Below are 14,188 nucleotides of genomic sequence, written 5' to 3'. Positions count from 1 at the left end.
GCCTTGTCTCCAAGGGTCTATTGCTGCCTCGGGCACCTTATGGTCGTTCTCCTGTGAGTCTTGTTTTTCGAATCCGACGCAAAACTGACAGTTAATTGTTACGTTCAGAGCCTCTTAATGACGATGGAACACACAAATTGCGTCGCGAATCAATACATCGTCCGACAGCCGACCTGTCTCCTAGGGGCTATTGCTGCTTCGGGCACCTTATGGTCGCTCTGCTGTTAGTCTAGTTTTCCGAATACGACGCATAACTGACAGTTAATTGTAACGTTCAGAGCCTCTTCATGACGATGGAACACACAAATTGCGTCGCGATTCAATACATCGTCCTCCAGCCGACTTGTCGCCGAGGTACTATTGCTGCCCCGGGCACCTCTTGGTCGTTCTCCTAGGAGTGTAGTTTTTCGAATCCGGCACAAAACTGACAGTTAATTGTAACTTTCAGAGCCTCTTAATGACGATGGAACACACAAATTGCGCTGCGATTCAATACATCGTCCTCCAGCCGTCTTGTCTCCAAGGGTCTAGTGCTGCCTCGGGCACGTTATGGTCGTTCTCCTGTGAGTCTAGATTTTCGAATCCGACGCAAAACTGACAGTTAATTGAAACGTTCAGAGCCTCTTAATGACGATGGAACACACAAATTGCGTCGCGATTCAATACATCGTCCTCCAGCCACCCTGTCTCCAAGGGTCTATTGCTGCCTCGGTCACCTTATGGTCGTTCTGCTGTGAGTCTAGTTTTCCGAATACGACGCATAACTGACAGGTAATTGTAACGTGCAGAGCCTGTTAATGACGATGGAACACACAAATTGCGTCGCGATTCAATACATCGTCCTCCAGCCGACTTGTCTCCAAGGGTCTATTGCTGCCATGGACAACTTATGGTCGTTCTCCTGTGAGTCTAGATTTTCGAATCCGACGCAAAACAGACAGTTAATTGTAACGTTCAGAGCCTGTTAATGACGATGGAACACACAAATCGCGTCGCGATTCAATACATGGTCCTCCAGCCGACTTGTCTCCAAGGGTCTATAGCTGCCTCGGGCACCTTATCATCGTTCTCCTGTGAGTCTAGTTTTTCGAATCCGACGCAAAACTGACAGTTAATTGTAACGTTCAGAGCCTCTTAATGACGATGGAACACACAAATTGCGTCGCGATTCAATACATCGTCCTCCAGCCGACTTGTCTCCAAGGGTATTGCTGCCTCGGGCACCTTATGGTCGTTCTCCTGTGAGTGTAGTTTTTCGAGTCCGACGCAAAACTTACAGTATATTGTAACGTTCAGAGCCTGTTAATGACTATGGAACACACAAATTGCGTCGCGATTCAATACATCGTCCTCCAGCCGCCTTGTCTCCAAGGGTCTATTGCTGCCTCGGTCACCTTCTGGTCGTTCTCCTGTGTGTCTAGTTTTTCGAATCCGATGCATAACTGACAGTTAATTGTAACGTTCAGAGCCTCTTAATGACGATGGAGCACACAAATTTCGTCGAGATTCAATACATCGTCCGACAGCCGACCTGTCTCCAAGGGTCTATTGCTGCCTCGGGCACCTTATGGTCGTTCTGCTGTGAGTTTAGTTTTCCGAATACGACGCATAACTGACAGTTAATTGTAACGTTAAGAGCCTGCTAATGACGATGGAACATACAAATTGCGTCGCGATTCAATACATCGTCCTCCAGCCGACTTGTCTCAAAGGGTCTAGTGTTGCCTCGGCACCTTATGGTCGTTCTTCTGTGAGTCTAGATTTTTGAATCCGACGCAAAACTGACAGTTAATTGTAAGGTTCAGAGCCTCTTAATGACGATGGAACACACAAATTGCGTCGCGATTCAATACATCGTCCTAAAGCCGACCTGTCTCCAAGGGTCTATTGCTGCCTCGGGCACCTTATGGTCGTTCTCCTGTGAGTCTAGTTTTTCGAATCCGACGCAAAACTGACAGTAAGTTGTAACGTTCAGAGCCTCTTAATGACGATGGAACACACAAATTGCGTCGCGATTCAATACATCGTCCTCCAGCCGACTTGTCTCCAAGGGTCTATTGCTGCCTCGGGCACCTTATGGTCGTTCTCCTGTGAGCCTAGATTTTCGAATCCGACGCAAAACTGACAGTGAATTGTAACGTTCAGATCCTCTTAATGACGATGGAACACACAAATTGCGTCGCAATTCAATACATCGTCCTCCAGCCGATTTGTCTCCAAGGGTCTATTGTTGCCTCGGGCACCTTATGGTCGTTCTCCTGTGAGTCTAGTTTTTCGAATCCGACGCAAAACTGACAGTTAATTGTAAAGTTCAGAGCCTGTTAATAACTATGGAACACACAAATTGCGTCGCGATTCAATACATCGTCCTCCAGCCGCCTTGTCTCCAAGGGTCTATTGCTGCCTAGGGCACCTTATGGTCTTTCTCCGGTGACTCTAGTTTTTCGAATCCGACGCAAAACAGACAGTTAATTGTAACGTTCAGAGCCTCTTAATGACGATGGAACACACAAATTGCGTTGCGAATCAATACATCGTCCGACAGACGACCTGTCTCCAAGGGTCTATTGCTGCCTCGGGCACCTTATGGTCGCTCTGCTGTGAGTCTAGTTTTTCGAATACGACGCATAACTGACAGTTAATTGTAACGTTCAGAGCCTCTTAATGACGATGGAACACACAAATTGCGTCGCGATTCAATACATTGTCCTCCAGCCGACTTGTCGCCGAGGTACTATTGCTGCCCCGGGCACCTCTTTGTCGTTCTCCTAGGAGTGTAGTTTTTCGAATCCGGAACAAAACTGACAGTTAATTGTAACATTCAGAGCCTCTTAATGACGATGGAACACACAAATTGCGTCGCGAATCAATACATCGTCCGACAGCCGACCTGTCTCCTAGGGGCTATTGCTGCTTCGGGCACCTTATGGTCGCTCTGCTGTTAGTCTAGTTTTCCGAATACGACGCATAACTGACAGTTAATTGTAACGTTCCGAGCCTCTTAATGACGATGGAACACACAAATAGCGTCGAGATTCAATTCATCGTCTGACAGCCGCCTTGTCTCCAAGGGTCTATTGCTGCCTCGGGCACCTTATGGTCGTTCTCCTGTGAGTCTTGTTTTTCGAATCCGACGCAAAACTGACAGTTAATTGTAACGTTCAGAGCCTCTTAATGACGATGGAACACACAAATTGCGTCGCGAATCAATACATCGTCCGACAGCCGACCTGTCTCCTAGGGGCTATTGCTGCTTCGGGCACCTTATGGTCGCTCTGCTGTTAGTCTAGTTTTCCGAATACGACGCATAACTGACAGTTAATTGTAACGTTCAGAGCCTCTTAATGACGATGGAACACACAAATTGCGTCGCCATTCAATACATCGTCCTCCAGCCGACTTGTCGCCGAGGTACTATTGCTGCCCCGGGCACCTCTTGGTCGTTCTCCTAGGAGTGTAGTTTTTCGAATCCGGCACAAAACTGACAGTTAATTGTAACTTTCAGAGCCTCTTAATGACGATGGAACACACAAATTGCGCTGCGATTCAATACATCGTCCTCCAGCCGTCTTGTCTCCAAGGGTCTAGTGCTGCCTCGGGCACCTTATGGTCGTCCTCCTGTGAGTCTAGATTTTCGAATCCGACGCAAAACTGACAGATAATTGAAACGTTCAGAGCCTCTTAATGACGATGGAACACACAAATTGCGTCGCGTTTCAATACATCGTCCTCCAGCCGCCCTGTCTCCAAGGGTCTATTGCTGCCTCGGTCACCTTATGGTCGTTCTGCTGTGAGTCTAGTTTTCCGAATACGACGCATAACTGACAGGTAATTGTAACGTGCAGAGCCTGTTAATGACGATGGAACACACAAATTGCGTCGCGATTCAATACATCGTCCTCCAGCCGACTTGTCTCCAAGGGTCTATTGCTGCCTCGGGCACCTTATGGTCGTTCTCCTGTGAGTCTAGTTTTTCGAATCCGACGCAAAACTGACAGTTAATTGTAACGTTCAGAGCCTCTTAATGACGATGGAACACACAAATTGCGTCGCGATTCAATATATCGTCCTCCAGCAGACTTGTCTCCAAGGGTCTATTGCTGCCTCGGGCACCTTATGGTCGTTCTCCTGTGAGTCTAGATTCTCGAATCCGACGCAAAACTGACAGTGAATTGTAACGTTCAGAGCCTCTTAATGACGATGGAACACACAAATTGCGTCGAGATTCAATACATCGTCCTCCAGCCGACTTGTCTCCAAGGGTCTATTGCTGCCTCGGGCACCTAATGGTCGTTCTCCTGTGAGTCTAGTTTTTCGAATCCGACGCAAAACTAACAGTTAATTGTAACGTTCAGAGCCTGTTAATGACTATGGAACACACAAATTGCGTCGCGATTCAATACATCGTCCTCCAGCCGCCTTGTCTCCAATGGTCTATTGCTGCCTCGGGCACCTTATGGTCGTTCTCCGATGAGCCTAGTTTTTCGAATCCGACGCAAAACTGACAGTTAATTGTAACTTTCAGAGCCTCTTAATGACGATGGAACACACAAATTGCGTCGCTATTCAATACATCGTCCTCCAGCCGACTTGTCGCCGAGGTACTATTGCTGCCCCGGGCACCTCTTGGTCGTTTTCCTAGGAGTGTAGTTTTTCGAATCCGGCACAAAACTGACAGTTAATTGTAACATTCAGAGCCTCTTAATGACGATGGAACACACAAATTGCGTCGCGATTCAAACCATCGTCCTCCAGCCGACTTGTCTCCAAGGGTCTAGTGCTGCCATGGACAACTTATGGTCGTTCTCCTGTGAGTCTAGATTTTCGAATCCGACGCAAAACAGACAGTTAATTGTAACGTTCAGAGCCTGTTAATGACGATGGAACACACAAATCGCGTCGCGATTAAATACATGGTCCTCCAGCCGATTTGTCTCCAAGGGTCTATAGCTGCCTCGGGCACCTTATCGTCGTTCTCCTGTGAGTCTAGTTTTTCGAATCCGACGCAAAACTGACAGTTAATTGTAACGTTCAGAGCCTGTTAATGACGATGGAACACAAAAATTGCGTCGCGATTCAATACATCGTCCTCCAGCCGACTTGTCTCCAAGGGTCTATTGCTGCCTCGGGCACCTTATCGTCGTTCTCTTGTGTGTCTAGTTTTTCGAATCCGACGCAAAACTGACAGTTAATTGTAACATTCAGAGCCTCTTAATGACGATAGAACACACAAATTGCGTCGCGATTCAATACATCGTCCTCCAGCCGACTTGTCGCCGAGGTACTATTGCTGCCCCGGGCACCTCTTTGTCGTTCTCCTAGGAGTGTAGTTTTTCGAATCCGGAACAAAACTGACAGTTAATTGTAACATTCAGAGCCTCTTAATGACGATGGAACACACAAATTGCTCTGCGATTCAATACATCGTCCTCCAGCCTACTTGTCTCCAAGGGTGTATCGCTGCCTCGGGCACCTTATGGTCGATCTCCTGTGAGTCTAGATTTTCGAATCCGATGCAAAACTGACAGTTAATTGTAACGTTCAGAGCCTCTTAATGACGATGGAACACACAAATTGCGTCGCGATTCAATACATCGTCCTCCAGCCGACTTGTCTCCAAGGGTCTATTGCTGCCTCGGGCACCTTATCGTCGTTCTCTTGTGTGTCTAGTTTTTCGAATCCGACGCAAAACTGACAGTTAATTGTAACATTCAGAGCCTCTTAATGACGATGGAACACACAAATAGCGTCGAGATTCAATTCATCGTCTGACAGCCGCCTTGTCTCCAAGGGTCTATTGCTGCCTCGGGCACCTTATGGTCGTTCTCCTGTGAGTCTTGTTTTTCGAATCCGACGCAAAACTGACAGTTAATTGTTACGTTCAGAGCCTCTTAATGACGATGGAACACACAAATTGCGTCGCGAATCAATACATCGTCCGACAGCCGACCTGTCTCCTAGGGGCTATTGCTGCTTCGGGCACCTTATGGTCGCTCTGCTGTTAGTCTAGTTTTCCGAATACGACGCATAACTGACAGTTAATTGTAACGTTCAGAGCCTCTTCATGACGATGGAACACACAAATTGCGTCGCGATTCAATACATCGTCCTCCAGCCGACTTGTCGCCGAGGTACTATTGCTGCCCCGGGCACCTCTTGGTCGTTCTCCTAGGAGTGTAGTTTTTCGAATCCGGCACAAAACTGACAGTTAATTGTAACTTTCAGAGCCTCTTAATGACGATGGAACACACAAATTGCGCTGCGATTCAATGCATCGTCCTCCAGCCGTCTTGTCTCCAAGGGTCTAGTGCTGCCTCGGGCACGTTATGGTCGTTCTCCTGTGAGTCTAGATTTTCGAATCCGACGCAAAACTGACAGTTAATTGAAACGTTCAGAGCCTCTTAATGACGATGGAACACACAAATTGCGTCGCGATTCAATACATCGTCCTCCAGCCGCCCTGTCTCCAAGGGTCTATTGCTGCCTCGGTCACCTTATGGTCGTTCTGCTGTGAGTCTAGTTTTCCGAATACGACGCATAACTGACAGGTAATTGTAACGTGCAGAGCCTGTTAATGACGATGGAACACACAAATTGCGTCGCGATTCAATACATCGTCCTCCAGCCGACTTGTCTCCAAGGGTCTATTGCTGCCATGGACAACTTATGGTCGTTCTCCTGTGAGTCTAGATTTTCGAATCCGACGCAAAACAGACAGTTAATTGTAACGTTCAGAGCCTGTTAATGACGATGGAACACACAAATCGCGTCGCGATTCAATACATGGTCCTCCAGCCGACTTGTCTCCAAGGGTCTATAGCTGCCTCGGGCACCTTATCATCGTTCTCCTGTGAGTCTAGTTTTTCGAATCCGACGCAAAACTGACAGTTAATTGTAACGTTCAGAGCCTCTTAATGACGATGGAACACACAAATTGCGTCGCGATTCAATACATCGTCCTCCAGCCGACTTGTCTCCAAGGGTATTGCTGCCTCGGGCACCTTATGGTCGTTCTCCTGTGAGTGTAGTTTTTCGAGTCCGACGCAAAACTTACAGTATATTGTAACGTTCAGAGCCTGTTAATGACTATGGAACACACAAATTGCGTCGCGATTCAATACATCGTCCTCCAGCCGCCTTGTCTCCAAGGGTCTATTGCTGCCTCGGTCACCTTCTGGTCGTTCTCCTGTGTGTCTAGTTTTTCGAATCCGATGCATAACTGACAGTTAATTGTAACGTTCAGAGCCTCTTAATGACGATGGAGCACACAAATTTCGTCGAGATTCAATACATCGTCCGACAGCCGACCTGTCTCCAAGGGTCTATTGCTGCCTCGGGCACCTTATGGTCGTTCTGCTGTGAGTTTAGTTTTCCGAATACGACGCATAACTGACAGTTAATTGTAACGTTAAGAGCCTGTTAATGACGATGGAACATACAAATTGCGTCGCGATTCAATACATCGTCCTCCAGCCGACTTGTCTCAAAGGGTCTAGTGTTGCCTCGGCACCTTATGGTCGTTCTTCTGTGAGTCTAGATTTTTGAATCCGACGCAAAACTGACAGTTAATTGTAAGGTTCAGAGCCTCTTAATGACGATGGAACACACAAATTGCGTCGCGATTCAATACATCGTCCTAAAGCCGACCTGTCTCCAAGGGTCTATTGCTGCCTCGGGCACCTTATGGTCGTTCTCCTGTGAGTCTAGTTTTTCGAATCCGACGCAAAACTGACAGTAAGTTGTAACGTTCAGAGCCTCTTAATGACGATGGAACACACAAATTGCGTCGCGATTCAATACATCGTCCTCCAGCCGACTTGTCTCCAAGGGTCTATTGCTGCCTCGGGCACCTTATGGTCGTTCTCCTGTGAGCCTAGATTTTCGAATCCGACGCAAAACTGACAGTGAATTGTAACGTTCAGATCCTCTTAATGACGATGGAACACACAAATTGCGTCGCAATTCAATACATCGTCCTCCAGCCGATTTGTCTCCAAGGGTCTATTGTTGCCTCGGGCACCTTATGGTCGTTCTCCTGTGAGTCTAGTTTTTCGAATCCGACGCAAAACTGACAGTTAATTGTAAAGTTCAGAGCCTGTTAATAACTATGGAACACACAAATTGCGTCGCGATTCAATACATCGTCCTCCAGCCGCCTTGTCTCCAAGGGTCTATTGCTGCCTAGGGCACCTTATGGTCTTTCTCCGGTGACTCTAGTTTTTCGAATCCGACGCAAAACAGACAGTTAATTGTAACGTTCAGAGCCTCTTAATGACGATGGAACACACAAATTGCGTTGCGAATCAATACATCGTCCGACAGACGACCTGTCTCCAAGGGTCTATTGCTGCCTCGGGCACCTTATGGTCGCTCTGCTGTGAGTCTAGTTTTTCGAATACGACGCATAACTGACAGTTAATTGTAACGTTCAGAGCCTCTTAATGACGATGGAACACACAAATTGCGTCGCGATTCAATACATTGTCCTCCAGCCGACTTGTCGCCGAGGTACTATTGCTGCCCCGGGCACCTCTTTGTCGTTCTCCTAGGAGTGTAGTTTTTCGAATCCGGAACAAAACTGACAGTTAATTGTAACATTCAGAGCCTCTTAATGACGATGGAACACACAAATTGCGTCGCGAATCAATACATCGTCCGACAGCCGACCTGTCTCCTAGGGGCTATTGCTGCTTCGGGCACCTTATGGTCGCTCTGCTGTTAGTCTAGTTTTCCGAATACGACGCATAACTGACAGTTAATTGTAACGTTCCGAGCCTCTTAATGACGATGGAACACACAAATAGCGTCGAGATTCAATTCATCGTCTGACAGCCGCCTTGTCTCCAAGGGTCTATTGCTGCCTCGGGCACCTTATGGTCGTTCTCCTGTGAGTCTTGTTTTTCGAATCCGACGCAAAACTGACAGTTAATTGTAACGTTCAGAGCCTCTTAATGACGATGGAACACACAAATTGCGTCGCGAATCAATACATCGTCCGACAGCCGACCTGTCTCCTAGGGGCTATTGCTGCTTCGGGCACCTTATGGTCGCTCTGCTGTTAGTCTAGTTTTCCGAATACGACGCATAACTGACAGTTAATTGTAACGTTCAGAGCCTCTTAATGACGATGGAACACACAAATTGCGTCGCGATTCAATACATCGTCCTCCAGCCGACTTGTCGCCGAGGTACTATTGCTGCCCCGGGCACCTCTTGGTCGTTCTCCTAGGAGTGTAGTTTTTCGAATCCGGCACAAAACTGACAGTTAATTGTAACTTTCAGAGCCTCTTAATGACGATGGAACACACAAATTGCGCTGCGATTCAATACATCGTCCTCCAGCCGTCTTGTCTCCAAGGGTCTAGTGCTGCCTCGGGCACCTTATGGTCGTCCTCCTGTGAGTCTAGATTTTCGAATCCGACGCAAAACTGACAGATAATTGAAACGTTCAGAGCCTCTTAATGACGATGGAACACACAAATTGCGTCGCGTTTCAATACATCGTCCTCCAGCCGCCCTGTCTCCAAGGGTCTATTGCTGCCTCGGTCACCTTATGGTCGTTCTGCTGTGAGTCTAGTTTTCCGAATACGACGCATAACTGACAGGTAATTGTAACGTGCAGAGCCTGTTAATGACGATGGAACACACAAATTGCGTCGCGATTCAATACATCGTCCTCCAGCCGACTTGTCTCCAAGGGTCTATTGCTGCCTCGGGCACCTTATGGTCGTTCTCCTGTGAGTCTAGTTTTTCGAATCCGACGCAAAACTGACAGTTAATTGTAACGTTCAGAGCCTCTTAATGACGATGGAACACACAAATTGCGTCGCGATTCAATATATCGTCCTCCAGCAGACTTGTCTCCAAGGGTCTATTGCTGCCTCGGGCACCTTATGGTCGTTCTCCTGTGAGTCTAGATTCTCGAATCCGACGCAAAACTGACAGTGAATTGTAACGTTCAGAGCCTCTTAATGACGATGGAACACACAAATTGCGTCGAGATTCAATACATCGTCCTCCAGCCGACTTGTCTCCAAGGGTCTATTGCTGCCTCGGGCACCTAATGGTCGTTCTCCTGTGAGTCTAGTTTTTCGAATCCGACGCAAAACTAACAGTTAATTGTAACGTTCAGAGCCTGTTAATGACTATGGAACACACAAATTGCGTCGCGATTCAATACATCGTCCTCCAGCCGCCTTGTCTCCAATGGTCTATTGCTGCCTCGGGCACCTTATGGTCGTTCTCCGATGAGCCTAGTTTTTCGAATCCGACGCAAAACTGACAGTTAATTGTAACTTTCAGAGCCTCTTAATGACGATGGAACACACAAATTGCGTCGCTATTCAATACATCGTCCTCCAGCCGACTTGTCGCCGAGGTACTATTGCTGCCCCGGGCACCTCTTGGTCGTTCTCCTAGGAGTGTAGTTTTTCGAATCCGGCACAAAACTGACAGTTAATTGTAACATTCAGAGCCTCTTAATGACGATGGAACACACAAATTGCGTCGCGATTCAAACCATCGTCCTCCAGCCGACTTGTCTCCAAGGGTCTAGTGCTGCCATGGACAACTTATGGTCGTTCTCCTGTGAGTCTAGATTTTCGAATCCGACGCAAAACAGACAGTTAATTGTAACGTTCAGAGCCTGTTAATGACGATGGAACACACAAATCGCGTCGCGATTAAATACATGGTCCTCCAGCCGATTTGTCTCCAAGGGTCTATAGCTGCCTCGGGCACCTTATCGTCGTTCTCCTGTGAGTCTAGTTTTTCGAATCCGACGCAAAACTGACAGTTAATTGTAACGTTCAGAGCCTGTTAATGACGATGGAACACAAAAATTGCGTCGCGATTCAATACATCGTCCTCCAGCCGACTTGTCTCCAAGGGTCTATTGCTGCCTCGGGCACCTTATGGTCGTTCTCCTGTGAGTCTAGTTTTTCGAATCCGACGCAAAACTGACAGTTAATTGTAAAGTTCAGAGCCTCTTAATGACGATGGAACACACAAATTGCGTCGCGATTCAATACATCGTCCTCCAGCCGACTTGTCTCCAAGGGTCTATTGCTGCCTCGGGCACCTTATGGACGTTCTCCTGTGAGTCTAGATTTTCGAATCCGACGCAAAACTGACAGTTAATTGTAACGTTCAGAGCCTCTTAATGACGATGGAACACACAAATTGCGTCGCGATTCAATACATCGTCCTCCAGCCGACTTGTCTCCAAGGGTCTATTGCTGCCTCGGGCACCTTATGGTCGTTCTCCTGTGAGTGTAGTTTTTCGAGTCCGACGCAAAACTGACAGTATATTGTAACGTTCAGAGCCTGTTAATGACTATGGAACACACAAATTGCGTCGCGATTCAATACATCGTCCTCCAGCCGCCTTGTCTCCAAGGGTCTATTGCTGCCTCGGTCACCTTATGGTCGTTCTGCTGTGAGTTTAGTTTTCCGAATACGACGCATAACTGACAGTTAATTGTAACGTTAAGAGCCTGTTAATGACGATGGAACATACAAATTGCGTCGCGATTCAATACATCGTCCTCCAGCCGACTTGTCTCCAAGGGTCTAGTGTTGCCTCGGCACCTTATGATCGTTCTTCTGTGAGTCTACATTTTTGAATCCGACGCAAAACTGACAGTTAATTGTAACGTTCAGAGCCTCTTAATGACGATGGAACACACAAATTGCGTCGCGATTCAATACATCGTCCTCCAGCCGACCTGTCTCCAAGGGTCTATTGCTGCCTCGGGCACCTTATGGTCGTTCTCCTGTGAGTCTAGTTTTTCGAATCCGACGCAAAACTGACAGTTAATTGTAACGTTCAGAGCCTCTTAATGACGATGGAACACACAAATTGCGTCGCGAATCAATACATCGTCCGACAGCCGACCTGTCTCCAAAGGTCAATTGCTGCCTCGGGCACCTTATGGTCGCTCTGCTGTGAGTCTAGTTTTCCGAATACGACGCATAACTGACAGTTAATTGTAAGGTTCAGAGCCTCTTAATGACGATGGAACACACAAATTGCGTCGCAATTCAATACATCGTCCTCCAGCCGACTTGTCGCCGACTTGCTGCCCCGGGCTCCTCTTGGTCGTTGTCCTAGGAGTGTAGTTTTTCGAATGCGGCACAAAACTGAAAAATTCAAAGCCTCTTAATGACGATGGAACACACAAATTGCGCTGCGATTCAATACATCGTCCTCCAGCCGACTTGTCTTCAAGGGTCTAGTGCTGCCTCGGGCACCTTATGGTCGTTCTCCTGTGTGTCTAGTTTTTCGAATCCGACGCAAAACTGACAGATAATTGTAACGTTCAGAGCCTCTTAATGACGATGGAACACACAAATTGCGTCGAGATTCAATACATCGTCCGACAGCCGATCTGTCTCCAAAGGTCTATTGCTGCTACGGGCACCTTATGGTCGTTCTGCTGTGAGTCTAGTTTTCCGAATACGACGCATAACTGACAGTGAATTGTAACGTTCAGAGCCTGTTAATGACAATGGAACACACAAATTGCGTCGCGATTCAATACATCGTCCTCCAGCCGCCCTGTCTCCAAGGGTCTATTGCTGCCTCGGTCACCTTATGGTCGTTCTCCTGTGTGTCTAGTTTTTCGAATCCGACGCAAAACTGACAGATAATTGTAACGTTCAGAGCCTCTTAATGACGATGGAACACACAAATTGCGTCGAGATTCAATACATCGTCCGACAGCCGAACTGTCTCCAAAGGTCTATTGCTGCTACGGGCACCTTATGGTCGTTCTGCTGTGAGTCTAGTTTTCCGAATACGACGCATGACAGTGAATTGTAACGTTCAGAGCCTGTTAATGACAATGGAACACACAAATTGCGTCGCGATTCAATACATCGTCCTCCAGCCGACTTGTCTCCAAGGGTCTATTGCTGCCTCGGGCACCTTATGGTCGTTCACCTGTGAGTCTAGTTTTTCGAATCCGACCCAAAACTGACAGTTAATTGTAACGTTCAGACCCTCTTAATGACGATGGAACACACAAATTGCGTCGCGATTCAATACATCGTCCTCCAGCCGACATGTCTCCAAGGGTCTATTGCTGCCTCGGGCACCTTATGGTCGTTCTCCTGTGAGTCTAGCTTTTCGAATCTGACGCAAAACTGACAGTTAATTGTAACGTTCAGAGCCTGTTAATGACTATGGAACACACAAATTGCGTCGCGATTCAATACATCGTCTTCCAGCCGCCTTGTCTAAAAGGGTCTATTGCTGCCTCGGGCACTTTATGGTCGTTCTCCTGTGAGTCTAGTTCTTCGAATCCGACGCAAAACTGACAGTTAGTTGTAACGTTCACAGCCTCTTAATGACGATGGAACACACAAATTGCGTCGAGATTCAATACATCGTCCGACAGCCGACCTGTCTCCAAAGGTCTATTGCTGCCTCGGGCACCTTATGGTCGTTCTCCTGTGAGTCTAGTTTTTCGAAACCGACGCAAAACTGACAGTTAATTGTAAAGTTCAGAGCCTCTTAATGAGGATGGAACACACAAATTGCGTCGCGATTCAATACATCGTCCTCCAGCCGACTTGTCTCCAAGGGTCTATTGCTGCCTCGGGCACCTTATGGACGTTCTCCTGTGAGTCTAGATTTTCGAATCCGACGCAAAACTGACAGTTAATTGTAACGTTCAGAGCCTCTTAATGACGATGGAACACACAAATTGCGTCGCGATTCAATACATCGTCCTCCAGCCGACTTGTCTCCAAGGGTCTATTGCTGCCTCGGGCACCTAATGGTCGTTCTCCTGTGAGTGTACTTTTTCGAGTCCGACGCAAAACTGACAGTATATTGTAACGTTCAGAGCCTGTTAATGACTATGGAACACACAAATTGCGTCGCGATTCAATACATCGTCCTCCAGCCGCCTTGTCTCCAAGGGTCTATTGCTGCCTCGGTCACCTTACGGTCGTTCTCCTGTGTGTCTAGTTTTTCGAATCCGATGCATAACTGACAGTTAATTGTAACGTTCAGAGCCTCTTAATGACGATGGAACACACAAATTTCGTCGAGATTCAATACATCGTCCGACAGCCGACCTGTCTCCAAGGGTCTATTGCTGCCTCGGGCACCTTATGGACGTTCTGCTGTGAGTTTAGTTTTCCGAATACGACGCATAACTGACAGTTAATTGTAACGTTA

The sequence above is a fragment of the Schistocerca nitens genome, chromosome 5, assembly GCF_023898315.1.
Source record: "Schistocerca nitens isolate TAMUIC-IGC-003100 chromosome 5, iqSchNite1.1, whole genome shotgun sequence".
Taxonomy (NCBI): Eukaryota; Metazoa; Arthropoda; class Insecta; order Orthoptera; family Acrididae; genus Schistocerca; species Schistocerca nitens.
This window is presented reverse-complemented; position numbering follows the sequence as displayed.